This window comes from Pinus tabuliformis, chromosome 6 (assembly GCF_031772625.1).
Source record: "Pinus tabuliformis cultivar Carrire ecotype Pingquan chromosome 6, CPIR1, whole genome shotgun sequence".
Taxonomy (NCBI): Eukaryota; Viridiplantae; Streptophyta; class Pinopsida; order Pinales; family Pinaceae; genus Pinus; species Pinus tabuliformis.
The window spans coordinates 231,018,088-231,035,971 of NC_142292.1; the positions used below are offsets into that span (position 1 = coordinate 231,018,088).

General features: G+C 34.0%; 1 pseudogene across 1 annotated transcript in view; it reads right to left on the reverse strand.

Moving 5' to 3' along the window:
* Positions 1-12,638: 12,638 nt before the first annotated feature.
* LOC149258265 (uncharacterized) overlaps positions 12,639-17,884 on the reverse strand; it is a 102,738-nt pseudogene continuing 97,492 nt past the window's right edge. Inside the window, exons 3-7 of the transcript XR_016256788.1 lie at positions 14,565-14,752; positions 13,857-14,326; positions 13,581-13,668; positions 13,076-13,271; positions 12,639-12,982 (exon numbers count right to left, since the gene is read on the reverse strand). The product of XR_016256788.1 is annotated as an uncharacterized LOC149258265 (transcript). The remainder of the gene's footprint in view (positions 12,983-13,075; positions 13,272-13,580; positions 13,669-13,856; positions 14,327-14,564; positions 14,753-17,884) is intronic.

A 17,884-nucleotide genomic window follows, 5' to 3' on the forward strand; every position in this document is an offset into this window, starting at 1 on the left:
ACTCATCACCAGGCGAATTCCTTGATCCAAGTGTCATTTTGGAAGCTTCCTGGGCGCTGACACCTTGAGGAATGACTGTGCCACTTGTCCAAGTACGCTCAGCGCAGGTGGCCTTCTTTGCAGTTGACATTCAGCGCAGGTACAGAGTGGAGCACTTGACATTCAGCGCAGATGCTCAGTGGAGTAGTTGACATGATCCAGAATTTGCTTGTTTTTGAGTGTTTTCAGGTGGAGAACTGATATTCAGTGCTGTGGTTTGCTGACCTTGTTCCTCTAGGGGTAGGAACAACATGTTTAGGGACTTTGGATCCCTTAGATTATGGACATTTCATGCTTCATGCTGTAAGGCACAAAAATGTCTATAACACTATGAGGACTTTTAACAATTAAAAAATTGTGTATTAATATGTAAGATTAAATTCTTGACATGCTAGGTAAAGTCATGTTTACTATATTTAAATTGCAGTTCTTGCAACATTAAGTAAATTAAAAGGAGGTCTTATGCATGTATAAAATTATTTTACCTTTAATTATTTTTTCCTTGTGAGTATTGAAATATTTTACTAATTAAGTTAGATTGGATATCAATAAACTATCTAAGCAATAGAATAATATTTATCGTAATTTTACAATCATAGTTTCAACCATACTGAACTTTTTAATTTATAAAAATATCTTTGCATTTTTTTTAAAGTAAGTTGTTTTGCATGCAACTTCATATATAAAAGTTTGATATAAGTTCACCAATACAGTCTATAATAAATATTATTTCATAAAAATAAACATCGTGATGATAACCATCTAACGTCAAACATAATGATCATCTAAAATACACATTCGAATTCACTACCATCATCTAATTATATACACCTCTAGCACATATAAACGTCATTAACTAGCACACAAATCTAATAATCTAACAAATCATCATCATTGTGATCACATCTAATAAAACACAAACATTGTAATCTACCATCATCACCATACACATCCTCAAATTCATATACATCTCATGTCAAATAACTTCTATCACATATACATCTATCTGCAAGCACATTAAATGAACATATCTAACATGACCTAACAATATACACATCAATACCAACATATAAATTAAGCACATAAACATGGGAAAAAAAAGCACCATATATAGATATATATATATATATATATATATATATAAACAAGTCAAATAACTACATCAGTCAAATATCTGATACAACACAAGTAATAGTGACAATTGTCTGGTCTGTAGTAGAGGAAAATGTGAGGACATTGTCGTGGCTTGAACATCGTCGTGGCTTGACAATAATATTCAACAAATTGTTCAAATTTGGAGGACGTTGTCGGTGTCACAATAATATTATTCCACGATTCCAAGTTGAAAATTAAATTTAAATTGATTTGAATATTTTAAAAAAAAAGTAATCGAATTTTTTTAGGTTTTGATTTTTTTTAAATATTTTTCAATCAGCACGATGAGTATTATCGCAATTCTAACAAGAATATATTATATAAAAAAGTTTGGTAAAAATAAGTGATAAGGACACATAATAAGGTGTTGCACCGAGGTGTTTTACTACATGAAGGGCACTGGTGTTGCAGGTGTATATAGCACCAACAAAACATTTTATCGGTGCTATCAATTGTTCAAGCACTGGTGCATTGTGTTATTTAGCACACCATCTTTTTTATTTTATAAAAATAAATTTTCCACCGTGCACCATGTTCTGTGCAGCACTGGTGCTTGTATGGATAGTAAAGCACTGGTGTGTTTGTAGATTGTAGACACACCATCCAAAAAACATCTGCCCACCCACCTCTGCTAATGACCGCTACAAATGGATTTTTTGGGCTATTTTTATAGGGGCTTACGCAAAAACCTCCGCTAGAAAGTATTTTCCTTATAGTGGTAGTGATAAAGATTTGGTGAGTGATTCATTATTTTTAATAGTAGTTTTTTGAGGCAATACACATGGGTAGATTGCTAAGACTAAATCTACCCAGAAAAATACAAGGGCTTGAGAATATATCAAATATGGATATAGTATGTGACTTCTTTTGGACATTGGGAACTCATTGTGGTGTTTCCTATGGGTTTGTAGTTGTCTTTCTTACTTAATTGAGGACACCAAGGTTTCAACAATTCTCATATGATGATTTAAAGGGTGAAAATTCTGAAGGCCAATAGCTCATGGATGGGAAACAATATGTATAGTGTGGGTGGAAAAGAATTTTCATCTCATACAGTAAAGTTGGCATTCATTTTTAGTCATGTGATCAAAAACACTCATGGCACTCCTATTAGATGTCTTTGAGCAAGAGGATGAGGAGGATAATCTTGATGTGGAGAATGATTGATGGCCACAAGGTAGCACCTGGTCACATGGCTACAAATGCTACAAAAAATATCTCTAATGATGACCAAGATGAGTTCCAAAACACTAAGGTCTAGGTTTTGGATAATGATGGTGATGAAAGAACACTAATGCATGGGTGATTAGGTCCCTGATGCACTACTATGTGCAAACTAAATGCACAAGTAGATGTAGGCCATGAAAGATGAACCTAAACCAATAGAAAAATGCAATGAGTGTGGAAATCAATGGATGTGATTTAAGCCAAGCAAGGAGTTGCTAGCATGCTAATGGAAAGGATGTTAGGTTTTCAATAATGGTTCAGATAGTGTGGCAACTAAAAATGCATCACAAGAATTGACCTGGAGCATTGGAAAAAGCACATGGACTTAAAGTGGATCACTAATAGAATATACCTCATTGGTCCTTAAGGCCACTGAGAGGTATGTTCTACTAGTGCTCCACTATCTATCTATCTATCTATCTATATATATATATATATATATATATATATATATATATATAGATATATATATATATATATATATATATATATATATATATATATAGATATTATTTTCCATTTATCTATTTCAATCTTTCTTTCTAAATAGATGTTTTACATTCTTAATTAAATAAACCAGTTCTTATAACAAAGGGTCCAATATGCTCTAAAACCAAATTTGAAATTTGAATTAAATATGGGTTTTCTCTTAATTTAACCTATGGTCCAAGTGTGGACGTGTGTCTGACGAAGATAGCTCGCCTTATTTTGCTCTTAGCCCTACAATAGTAAACGGTAAGCTCAAAATTAGGTTAATAACATTCAAATAGGTGTGGGATTCTATTGAATTCAAACACTGTATTTAATGGAGTATACTAATGTTGGTTTGTTAAAGCAAATCTCCAACTTGTTTGAAAACAAACATAAGTCTAGTAGTATATTAATTGATAAATTTTGTCATAAAGCTTCACCATTAGCCATGTTCATGTATTATGGATGTGTTAGCTCAACTTTGCTCTTTAATATTGTTTTGTTGTGTTGAAAAGAATGTTATTCCAACTCTAAAATGTATACCTAATCTAATGGATAGACTAAATTTATATTGATGTATCAATGGTTTGATTAGTTGTTGTTATCATGCCATTTTTTGCTTATCGTGGCATTATCCGATGGATGTCTTATTTGTAGGAACTTATTATAGAATACCCCACAAATCTAACAAAAGAAAGGACCCAAAATTTCTCACACATTTCCAAATGAAGAAACAATCATTATAAAGTGGAATGATTTCCCCTATGGAAATATGAAACATGCTCAAATCACGACACTCAGATGATTTGTCGATGAATTCATTTTATAAATCATATCATAAGCTTGTTGTAGATTTGAGTTAAGTTTTATTTTTGTGTGTTTCATTCAGTTTTTCAAAACCTCACATTTAAAAGATGAGTTTAACAAAGAGTGAATTGTACCACTGGTTGATTAGTGTCAAAGGGGGCATAAATCAAAATTTGAGAAGTGATTTTGGAACATTGAATGAAGTACACCTAGAGAACTTGGTCAATAAAATATTTGAAGATATCTTATAAGATGCACATTATAGGAAAGAAGCCAATGGAGCAATAACCCACCCCCTCTAATTCAAGTATTTTTGCAAGTCCAAGAGCAAAATATGTTGTACTTGGTATGTGCATCTAATGAAGAGCCTTAATTCATGATAATTGGAAGCACCAATGGATAACTAATCAGTAATCAAATAGTATTGATATAGATTCTATTCCTTTCCATTTGCATATGTATTATCATCTCCAATTGTTTATTAGGAGATTGTTACTATGGATTTGTGTGATGGATTCTTGAGTTAGTTTCGTATTCTTGTGACTAATGAATATACTATCTCCAACTAGATCTATTATGGTAGTATGGTTGTTATTTCTTAAGATTTTTCCTTAATAGTTGTGGAGGTAGTTTTCTTTATGTAAAACTATAAAGATCTTATGCTTTGATTAATAGAAAAACAATTGAAGTTTGTATTAACACCTAGTGTGTATGAACTAGACTCATGAGTGGAATTTCCCACTTCCTTCCTTATTACTAAGAAGGGTCAATACCTGCATCATGCTTATTCCATAACAACTAAGAAAATCACTTCCCCTCACCCTTGAAAGCATTGAAGGCCAATGCTATATGGTTGAGAGGAATGATAGGAATTCTAGTCCCTACCATTTGCATATGTATTATCACCTCCAATTATTTATTAGGAGATTATTATTGTGGATTTTTGAATTGAATCGTTGAGTTAGTTTTCCATTCTTATGACTAGTTATAGTCTTATTTCTAACTAGATCTATTACTTTATTATGGTTTCCATTTCTTGTTATCATGCCTCCTAATTGGTGGAGATAGTTTTCTTTATGTAAAACAATAAAAGGTTGTGCTTTGATTTATAAAAAACCAGTTAGAGTTTGTATTAACACCTAGTGTGTATAAACTTAGTTCATGAGTGGGATTTTTGTTGAAGAATCTAGGGCATGCATAATTAAGTTGATTCTTCATTACATGATAACAATTTGTGAAGTATTTAAGCAATTTATCTTAGCTTTTTGTTCCATTCATTATTAGTGTATGAGTTTACTTCATCAAACTACTACCAAAACAAAAGAGACAAGAACACAAATGTTTGGCTTTCTGCCAGGGCCAAAACCTCTCCCTCTTGGAGAAGAAGACCCATGCATAAATTCTTTTTATAGAGATTCCATTGACGAATACCAAGACCATGATCCTTGACATAATCTGCCTCTCCAAGACCAAGAAATCAATCCTCTGCTCCATCACTGCTTCATGATTGCTGCATCTATGAAGTCCTTTCTGCTGCCTATTTCTCATATCACTGAGATCTATTGAGATCCTCACTGTGTTCTTTATTCTATGCTTTCATTATGACAGTCTCACCATGTTTCCTTGAGTACTAGGATCATCATCATACCTTACTAATCATATGTCAAAAGAGTATGTCAGTACTGTGATTCTTTTTATGCCGAGACAACCAGTCTTTCACTATCATATAAATACATCCTTTAAGACTGAGATAGTGATCTAGTTCCTTATCCCTTTTATTAATGCCAAGACTGTGAAGAATACTGAGATTACTGTTGTCAGGATTGTATCTTCAGTACTGTAATAATTATGACAAGACCATATGACTAATATATATATATATATATATATATATATATATATCTATATATATATATATATATATATATATATATATATAGATATATATATATAGATATATATATATATATATATATATAGATATATATATATATATATATATAGATATATATATATAGATAGATATATATATATATGTCGAGACTTATCTATTGGCAGTGTATGGAGTAAGTGTTGTAACGAAGGCATTGATGTACATGATCTAGGGCTGAGTGTTCCTCACTGTAATGCCGAGACATGTGAAGATTACAGTGATGTATTCCCTCTGTAGACCTGATATGTTGCCTTACTGTAATGCGAGGCCATCCAAGAGCCAGTCTTCCTATAGTGCGAGGTCATCCTCCTTCCATGCGAAAACCAATCTTCTTGCTTCCATTCGAGGGCTAGTCTTCCTGCACCTTAAACCCATCCGAGGTGCAGTTAGACTCTCCTTTCCCTAATGCGGATCTACTCCATGATCACGGAAGGGATTGCATGTTCTATCCTACATTTTTTCAGATCCTCTGCACCCACGACATTTCAGAGAAAAATGTGAATTTCTTCTTGTATTTTTTGTGCTGACCCTTCATGGGTATTTATAGTGGTTTGCATCATTTATTTGAGCCGACGTAAACCATGAACCGACATGTCATTTTAACCAAGCCAACATGACTTCCATTTATTCAATAATTCCCTTTTAATTTATTTTGGAGCCGACACGAGGATTTCTTCGTTGTATAGCTTGAAGACTTCAGTGTGCTTGTTCTTGGGGGATTGTTCTTGGTCTTGGAGGGTTGATACACATTGTTGAAGACTAGTATACATTTACAAAAGCTCTTAAAGAGATTTTACATATGTCATGACTCTTTGACACTCCTAAAGACATCAAGAAGAAGTCTTTGACCTAATTACACTTCTTGCTCATGAAACCCATGAAGCAAGATATACAAAAATAATTTAATCTCTTTATTCCATCAATTAAAAAGATCATATCATTATGAAGACCGAACCTAGTTACATTTTCTTCAACAATTTTCCACTTCGTTGGAAAATCCCATATGAAGTATGAAGGCAACCAAGTATTTAAATAATATAAACAAACTGCTTATTTGCCTTGCTTCCCATATAAATTGAATTTTTGATGATTCATGTTTGCTTCTAAATTGATTTCTATATATAGTAGCTTTATTGTCATTCTTTCTTGGGGGATTTCTTCTACTTACCATTAATTTTTTTCTCATTAAAGATTGATGGTTTGCATCCCTGGAATTTTTTTCTATTCAAACTTGATTTTATTATTTCAAATGTTATTTTTCCCAACTATATTTTTGAGAAAATTGCTGTATGCCTAAGCTTCCTTTTAGCGAGTTTACCTTTCAATTTGAGTTTCTTTTTTAATCATCATTTCTTTTCCTTTTTTACGATTTTAAACTTGGCCTAAGCATTACTTTATTTAGATTTGTGTACTTTTCACTTCCTCATTCCCTTTGTGCCCAAACCAAGTGATCTATTTGGCACAACTGGATGAAGCAAAGAAAATACTATAAGTTGTTTATTAAAGGATGACCAACTTAACAAACCAAAAACCCTGATGAGATGTCCCAACCCTGGAGATGCAACAATTAGAATCAAACACCAAACTTTTTCTTTTTAAAGTTGCTCCCTCACTTTTTTCAATAATTTATATTTCGCTAAGGTTTTGACTTATATGGTTTTATTGGCAATAATTTGAACCTTGCATGGTCTATCTGTTTGTTAATTTTTTCGCAAATCCCTTGATGGATTAAACGTGAGGCCTTGTAAAGTAAACAAATTTGCTTAGCCTTTTAATCTTTCATTTTACTTCATAATCATTTTTTAAACAAACTTGGAAATAATTTTCATATGCTACATAAAAAAAGTTAAAACAATGGTGAAACATCACTTCCTCATATAACTAAGTCTCAAAAGATCTTGAAAAATATTTAAGGGGTGATTCAATGAACTTGAAAATACCATCCATTCACACTAAAGGAGCACACCAAATTAAGGGTTTTCATTCAAACATCTAAGATTAAATTATCTTTTGGGACATATTATTTAGACATGGCCATTCCTTTCCTTAAAAATAGGCATTGTCCCCACCTAATTGCAAAGACCTACTAGTTCTCCCATCCACCATTATTAGAACATATACTTTTAATTTGGTAAACAGATTGAAAAATAAAATTTAATCATTTGTGAGGAAATGTTGATATCTCTATTAAAGCTATGGATGTTCACTGGAAACAAATAAAGATATATGATGTCAAAGGCACTCCACCAAAGTTGTGGATGCTCAAGGGAAATGGAACAACACCACAAGAAAGTGAAAAAACTTGTATGTTCAAAACCTTCATCCTCATTCAAAACAAATTTGCTTAGCCTTTTAATCTTTTATTTTACTTCATAACCATTTTTTAAACAAACTTGGAAATAATTTTCATATGCTACATACAAAAATTTAAAACAATGGTGAAACGAGACTTCCTCAGATAACTAAGTCCCGCAAGATCTTGAAAAATATTTAAGGGGTGATTCAATGAACTTGAAAATACCATCCATTCACACTAAAGGAGCACACCAAATTAAGGGTTTTCATTCGAACATCTAAGATTAAATTATCTTTTGGGACATATTATTTAGACATGGCCATTCCTTTCCTTAAAAATAGGCATTATCCCCACCTAATTGCAAAGACCTACTAGTTCTCCCATCCACCATTATTAGAACATATACTTTCAATTTGGTAAACGGAGTGAAAAATGAAATTTAATCATTTGTGAGGAAATGTTGATATCTCTATTAAAGCTATGGATGTTCACTGGAAAGAAATAAAGATATATGATGTCAAAGTCACTCCACCAAAGTTGTGGATGCTCACAAGAAATGGAACAACACCACAAGAAAGTGAAAAAACTTGTATGCTCAAAACCTTCTTCCTCATTCAAAACAAAACCCTATGATTATCATTGTTACCTGAAACATCAAGTGAAATTTTAAAGGGAACCAACTCCATACTTCTTATTTTCAAGAGATGTTGTTAAACCACTAAAGTTATGCAATTGGGGTATTGTGGACTCATGTTACAAGGGAAACACCTAAAGAAATCATTTGTTTAAATTATGACGTATTCTTTTTTTAAGTCAGCTTCCTAATAATTAACATGATTGAATGAGTAATGATTCAAAGATTCATGATTTTCCTAGTATGTCACCATTTATTGAGCCCTGAACAACCCCTCCAAGTTTTGGGAATAACTTGGATACCCTCCACTTCACTTGTTGAGCAAGCTTTCTTCTCTTGGGCATAATTTACTTTGGTTTCTCATTTCCTTACTACAATATTCATTCCTTTTAAATGGTTAAATTGAATGAGATTTCATCATTTCCTCACTTATTTTGACATGGTTTCTTTCCTTCCCTAAGCTTTATTCCCCATTGAGTTTCGCTTATTTCCTTCCTCAATTTATTTCATTATTTTTATTTATTCAAACTCGTTCCTTCTATTCACTAAGCTTGTTTCCTCTATGCCCTAATTCCACAATGTTCCTCAATGGCCAAATAGGGGTCCCCACACCATCAACATGGTCATTCAATATTTTGTTCAAAGTCATGTGAATTCTTACTCAAACCTTTGGAGTGCTTCCCCCAAACCTGGAATTTTCTCAAGAATTTTCCAATGCTTTTGGCCTAATATCGAAGCATCCTCGATTGCTAAATCAAGACCTATTCACACCTTCTCATAGCCCTTACCCCAAGTTTACAATCAACCTGGATTGCTCAAATCAAGGCCTCCCAATTTGAACTTGTATATGACCTAGTCCCCATTCTAAGACCAATCTCGATCCTCAAATTGTTCAAACATCTAGCCAATGCACAAACACTTGAACTTAAGCAAAATGAACAAAATCTTTTTATAACCCAGTTTCATTCAAAATATCAAAAAGGTATCAGTTCAATGAGATTATTGATCTAATGTTATGAATCAACCAATGTGTGTCATTTTTGACACACTAACAAGCAAATAACCTACAATGGTTACAAAGAGAATCAAACAACTAAGAAAGAGACTCAAACAATTATGAGATTTTGAACTAACGAAACAAATTGAAACCACCAAGCAGCACAAAAATGCAAGTTGTGATAGCTAGGAAAAAAAAGCAAGCCCCAAGTGACACAGAAGGATAGCTTAACAAAGAAATTAATTGAATATCTATGAAGGGAATCAAACCATCAAAGAAATTGGAACAAACAAAGGAATTAAACCCCTGGTTGAAAAAGGACAACTGGATAGGGAACCCTAACAACCTAGAAAGAGAAACAAATAGCCAACAACGAGTGAAAATGATGAGTCCCCCTCCTCTCTTGCACTAATAAGATAAACTTGGTAGAGAAAAGGTTTTTGCTTATGGACCTTTGCACACTATTTTATGAATTATTAATGAAAAGCCATTACTAGCCACTTTTGGGACACTACTTTTGATGTGTATGTCGTGTGCACAATCCCACACTTGTTCATGCTGGAATGACCATAACACTTTTACTTTTATTATAGACTATTCTCATGTAAATGATAATTATTTCTTACTATTGTTATTTAATCTGTTGCTACTGGTGAATATGAAATGGTTACTAGTTATTAATATGAAGCTAACACGATTTGATGACTGTTGATTTCATTTTTTTTATTGTTATTCAATAGTAAACTAATTTTTTATCTAATGGTTGAAATGGTTGTTTATTTCATGTTCATTTCTGTTTTCAAATTCTTGTTAGGCGTTAGAATAGGATAGCAGTGTTTCGTTAATTCTAGGACTACATTTAGAACTTTGAATTTATTCATTTAAATCATATAATAAGTAATAGTTACATAGAAGAATCTCAACATGTTCCCTATTCTAATCAGTGTGAGGTCTAATTGGGACTTTTCATTGGGGAGAACCCCTAATGTTGAAGGTGGGACAGTTCCCCTTGTCCACATGATCAACTAATTCAAAAAAGAGGTTGAGGAAGCAACCTGAATAGATGAAATCTTTGCTTATACTACATAAACTCATGATTATGTTGTCCTCCATGAACTTGATTGTGCTCCATGATCAAGCACCTCAAACTGAATCGAATGTAAATGGAATTTTTTATAAGCTCATGATTAATTTAACCTCCATAAACTTGATTGTGCTGGCATGATCAAGCACCTCACATTGAATTGAAAGTAAATGGCATTCTAAGAAATGCAAAAGTAGTCATCATAAACGGTTTCATTAACATTTCAAAATTAAAATAAGGTAAATGTCATAAAGGGATTCATTAACATTTTCATATTTAAAAGAATGTAGATGATATAAATATGGCTGGAATTCATTCACATCATCGAATGTCGAATGCCAATATACATCTGTAAAAAACAAGCACATGTTTATGGATATTGAGATATAGAACATAAATGGCACAAAGTTTCCATCTAAATACCTAAGAAATACAGAAATCGGGGTATGTAAAATACATTAGCAATAAACTAAACCAAGTTGATTAGGCATGCTCGCAAGGGAGAATGGACCTAATAATGTAGGATAACAATCTTGGCTTTCACTTATTAGTATCTGTCTCAATAAATAAGCAAACCTAAAGACAACATGCCCTATTGGACTGGTAAATTTTTTCAAATACAACAAAATTACACTAAGGGGAAAATGTAACAGAACTGCATACAACAAGAATTACTCTAAGGAAAAGGTAGCAAAACTGCATAATCCAAGAACAACTTATACTCCGCCTTATGAATTACAATACAATTCATGAGATTTCAAATACACCTTATGAACTTTCCTTGTCCATCTAAATACCTAAGAAATACAGAAATCAAGGTATGAAATATACATTAGCAATAAATTAAACCAAGTTTATTAGGCATGTTACCAAGAGAGAATGGACTTAATAATGTAGGATAACAATCTTGGCTTTCACTTATTAGTATTTGTCTCAATAAATAAGCAAACCTAAAACCAACATACCCTATTTGGACTGTAATGCAATTTCCAGGGAAAAATTTTCAAATACAAGAAGAATTACTCTTAAGGGGGAAAGGTGACAGAACTGCATAATCCAAGTACAACTTCTAATCCGTAAAATATAAGAAACAAACAATTTAGAAAATAAAGTTCCTTCAGATTAGTAGATTCACTGAAGAAATTGAATCATCCACTAATAAATCCTTGCACAATTCCATAAAAGTGTGTAGCGGTTAAGTTATGATTATTATCTCTCAATTCACTCATATACACTCAGTATATTAAAACTTAAATCTATTTTCTTGCTCTCAATGATCTGAACTCTAATTTCAACCAAATTTCAATGCTCTCTATCCTAATTTCGGCAGAAGTTCAATGACGTGAACGCCAAGTTCGATGTTACGTTTTCCCTACTTTTGAAGAGGAGAATCGGCTCTTGGTTATTTTCACAAACTATAATGCAATGTTTGTCTCAAGTATTTAAACCAAATGGAGTTCCATTTACTCAAAAAACATTTCAACATAAAGTAAGAAAATACTTATAAAGTGAGAAAATACTTATAATGAATGTTCCAAGGAATGCTATTCCACGTGATATTACTTATAAACATTACAAGTTATTTACTGTATAGTTCGGAGCATTAATTGATGAGCTTCATAAATTCTTTGGAGCATATTGATGGCTTCATTATTTGGACTGAACATATAAATCAACCTCTAATTCAAACTATCATAAAAATACAAACATTACAAGTTCTTTACTGTATCTTTCGGCTGCACTAAATGATAAGCCTCGTAAATTCTTTATTGCATATTGATGGCTTCATTCTTTGGATTGAACAAACAAATCAACCTCTAATTCAAACCATGCTTTAACAAACTCTTTTGTTAAGAAAATAAACTAGAATATCACTCATTGCACAGATGGCTACAAAATAATGGTGCAACATTAATATGCATTGAAATTATCAAGGAGGACCAACAAAGAGCAACTATTATTTACAAAATATACAAGCCATATACCAATCTAAGTTTCGTACAAATATATCTTGTTTTAATCATATGCACAACGTACTAATAACGTAAGTAGGATAACAAAGGCCGACCGAGACCATAGAATGCTTCCCAGTATAAATTCAGAAAAGGATAATAATTCTTTCCCATTAATAAACATCCAACCTATTAGAAATTGTGATAACATAAAGACAGAAAAAGCAAACCTGGTTAAATGAACAGAAATGTTGTCACATAAAACTAAATATCACCTAATGAGGAGACCTTACAATCTAATTCCTTATAAATGTATATCAGAGAATGTATCAAACATTACCTTTTCAAGATACGGACGGGATAACTCTGTGCAACCTTGAAGACAGCCTACATACAAAATCCTCTATTCAGATATGTAAAGCAGATTAAAATCAAGGAAAAGAAAGTTTAATGAGAAAAAGTTTAAAAAACCAATCGCACCATTTCCTTGTTGCCAATGGCCCAAGAGATGTGGACGTCACCGGCCAATTCTTACACTCCTTGTATCCTTCTTTTCACCCTTTTCTCTCTCGAGTGCTGGGAGAGAACCATCACACTCAGATGGTCTACGCCGAGGAGAATAAGTAGTTGACCATGACCGCCCATTTGATCCAGCAAGAGCCATAATGGCATCTGCCTGATTTTAAAGTGAAAAAAAACAGAAAGGTTAATAATTTTATTATTTAACAAACGAATGGCAATGCTCTAACACCGTTACTGGACTAAATGATAATATGATCATGAACCAAGCTGTCTTTCAACTGAATGAAACTAAGAGATGCCATTTGCTTACTTTCCAAAATCAGAAGCCCCACCCCAATTCCTGCAATATAAGTTCTGCCACACGCAAAAATATGCTGTGCAATGTATTTGTTGGATAAAAAAATAACAAAATGTTATCATGCCTACATATCTATCTTAATTTCACAGACTGCATTGTACTGACCTTGATAGGAGGAACATCATCAAAAACATGAGCCTGTCCACCGTAAAATATTGTCAACTGACGACTTGGAGAAGCAGCAATCTGATGACTGGCCAGATGCACCAAAAGGAAAGAACTTAAAAGTGAGATTACTTCCATAGTTATCAATGTGTATTAACCTCTCTTTTGTCTGCAAGAAACATGTTGAACAGATAACTCCAGACCTCCACCAAAATCAATGTGATTAGACATTCCTTTATCATCCATTAAAGAGTTAATGTTTCTGAACTACTCTACCTTTTCGCAATGGTTGACTCTGACCCTCCACTGCGAGACAAGTATTTGGCACTGCCTGTTGAAACTCCTGCAGCACTTGTACTTCTGTCAGAAGTTGAGCTTGGTACATTAGTGATGAGACTTGCTAGGCCAGGCACTTGTATTCCAGTTCGAGAACCTTCATCTGCTGCAGGCCTAGAAAGAGGCAACATCACAGTAGAGTTATCCCCAGATGAATTAGAACAATTCTTGTCAGGATACCCTCTAAACTGACTGGGATGGGAATGAACATATGCTGCTTTATTTAATAAAACGGGACGTTCCCATTTATTCAATGTCATCAAATCAGGCTTGTGCATAGATGGCTGCAGTGATGTCAGACAATTTGACATTTGCCTTGGGGGCTGCATAGGCAGATGAAAATCATCTAAAGCTATTTGGATATCACTCTGCCATCCCCTCTTGTCATCCTTCAATCCCAAGCGAGACATCTATGATTTATTAAACACAAACAAAGAATGTTACATGTCAATTGGAGAAGTTCCAATAAATGTGAAGTGCATGCTAAAGTTCATTGTAACAAAATGCCTATCTAATTTCAGAAACAAGTATGAAAGCTTACAAGGGACATAATAAGGTGAAGATATTTTAGGAATCATTTAAGAATTTCTGGTATTCAGAGGCATTTAAAAGGAACTTATCACAAGATAATGAAAGCAAGACAAACACCTTAAATCCGCGTGACTTTTCCAATGTATCTGTACTCATATGAAACCGATCTTGCAACATGTGATTACTGTTTGAGATTGAGGAATCTCTCTTTTTCCCGGTTGTCCTGCTATCAACCTCGGGTCTACAAAAGGCACTTTTGTCACTATGTGCTAGATGCCCAGTGCAATTTTCCCATGATAGCCTCTCTGCATCAAGAAAAACCATTAGCTTGATTGGGAACCGAAAACACAAACAATTGAAATTTCTATTGTTGAAAACATGGGCATCGGCAAAAAATTGCCTAGGGTCTGAAAACATTGGCATTTGAAATATCGCTGAAAAAATCAGTAAATTGCAGCAAGCATTAAAAAATACAAATAGCTTCATTTTTTTCAATTTTTTAAACATATAAACCAACAGCAACATCAAATAAACATGTTGACACATAAATATTAAAAAAACTGATATATATGACATAGTGGATGCCAAATGATTAATCAAAGTTCAAACATCAACTGTTCATGCTAAATCGTGATAATTATCCATTCATGTCTACTAAATTCAAAATTACATTATATATATAACAAAATTACATTATATATATAATAAATGCATCTCGCCATCATCATGATTCAACTGAAATGACTATCTAGAAGCTAGCTACCGATTCACTACACCCTATTTAAAGGAAAAGGAATGGCTTGTCCTCTCATAGAAGAAGCTCTGTGGCTGGAGATGGATGACCATTGGTGGGTGTCTCATTCTATGTAGAAGGTTGTGTTGAGGCTGGCATATCAGGCTCCTCCCCCCCATCAAAAATTGTGGATCATCCTCCCCTGCCCCTACTAATATAACCTCTTAGGTCCCTCCTCCATAAGAGGCCCCTACAATGATTCATGTACACCAATATAAGTCCAAACCATTAGACACCAAATATGCAAAGTTTGTTCATGCATAAAGCGTTCAAGTGTAAATATAGACAAATGGTGCTAAGTGCGATACATGAACCAAAATACATTAAGGCTCTAAATGGGCTCTAGAGTTCAAAAAACATCATGCTACAACCAAATAACTACACATCATCAAAATCATCCCTTGTATTGGAATCCTCATCATCAATAGCACTATCTGCCTCCTCCTCTAGCTCTACTTCAGTCCTCCAAGGGCATTAGTACTAGTGCTTGGTGCTACTAGTGGATCCAAATCCATCCACCTGGTTGTTTCACAAATCAACAACCTTTGGCTTTGATGCAATTAGCTAACCATGTGTTGAAATGAGGTAGGAAGATTTACATGCCTCATTAGTGGCTTTAGCTTGAATGAAGGGTACATTTTTACTAGGGTTGTGGCAGATGAGTTCAATAGTGACATAGCCAATAATGGAGTGTGTTACCCACCAAAAGAGTGTAACGCATAGGAGAAAATTTGTCTCCTCATTTGACAGCCAACAGCCCTATGATGGTCTTCAAATAGCATTATGCCATAGTTCTCCACATATTGCTCTGGTCAGTGCTCTCTCCCGTCTAGAAAAAGGATGAGTCAACTATTAGAAGGTACTCTAACCACTGTAGCAATCATGTACTTTCATTTTATGTTATGGGCATATTAATATGAATCACGAAGAAAACTAGATGACTGATCACTCTTGATTGTATCCTTGTCCCCACACTTCACCTAGGAGGTTAGCCTTTGACTCTAGTCCAGTGGACCTCCTCTGAGGCCTTATGGTTTAGGAAGGGCACTACTGGGGAGGCATTGACTGATATAGCATGTCTAGTGATGCATATTGGATCATTATATTGCTTGTCATTCATCTTGGTGCTTTTAGAGTGCAAAAAAGTGGAGGAATTAGCTCACAAGACCATTTTTACTAACGGGACCCAATTTGGCATCAGACGATGTTTCTTGGGGGAAAAACTTTTTCTCTTTAGCGTGGCACTATTAATTTGGCAACTCAGTGACAAATTCCAATCATGGGACTAGCTTCCTATTTTCGAAGCACTGGATTTAGATAAGGGAAAGTGTATTTTTGAAGTCAAGCCCACAATGACACATTTGATCAAGTCGGCCTAGAGGCTAATTAGCCATGCTACAATGTCTATAAATTCATGACACCTCAAGCTCATTTGGACATCATTTATCACACACTTCTCTTCTCTTCTTGGATTTGATACATCTGAAAATTGCAGGAGTTTCTTCACACGTGTGAGCAAGAGGAAGGAGAAAATTGCAGGAGGTTGAAATCTATTTGACCATCACTTTGACTAAGTTTTATTTTTGAAGATTAGGTATGATTTGACTTATTTTGACTTGGGTTTTGGACTGTTTTGGAGGGCTGAGTTTTTTGGCACAAAAATCAAGAATTTATGGGCACTTTGACTGGAGTTGACTTCAAGCCTGCAACTAGGGTTTTGGCTGCCTTTGACTTTGATGTTTTCGCTACCTTTGACTTTGACCAAGATTGAAGGAGATTTTTGAGACTACTTTTGTGGCAATTTCACTAGCTGAGCAGGCCACATTCTTTGACTGCTAACCGAGTTCATTTGGAGGACTGTTGACCATTGACTATTGACTACTTCTTCTTGTTGTTGCTACCATTGACTTTGACCAAATTTGACTATTGGCTCATATTTTGGATATTGATTGGTTGATTTGTTTGACAAGTCAAAACTTTGACTTTGATTCTTGTTTATGGATTTTGGCTCAATGTACTCTCTGCTGAACATTTTATGACAATCTAATAGAAGAAGCATTTTCAAAGGGTTTTCCCCCTTGTGGGGTGTTTCCTTGTTCTTTGACCAAATCGGTGTCCCTTGTTGATGTTTTTTATTGTCTCCTATTGCCATTGCATTTATTGTTATAGCTTCAATTATTGTTGATTATTGGAAGAATTATTTATTGTTGAAAAGATTTCTTATTGAAGAAGTGAATTGGGCTAAAGTAACCGACATAGCATAGAGAAGTGGAAAATTAACATGGTATCAGAGCTAAGGTGAAGGACAAGCCCAAAGGAGACAAGAGCTAAAGCATCATCTTTGGAAAAGTTGAAGGAATCTATTTGAAAAGGTCAAGATGAACTACCTCATACTTCAAGGAAGTTGAGAAGTTGGGAGACTCATCAAATTTTTGTTGCTTGGAAGATCAAGGTGAAAATCATATCGAATGACAATGACGTCTTGGAGTACATACAAGGAAAAGTTCCTAAGCCTTCAGAAAATGTTGTTGTTGCTGCCAAGAACAAGTACAAGAAAGGTGAGTTAAAAGAAAAGAAAATTATAGTTGATGGTTTACAAGATCGTTTACTTGACTATTTTGGGAATTTAAAGAAGTTCAAGGAT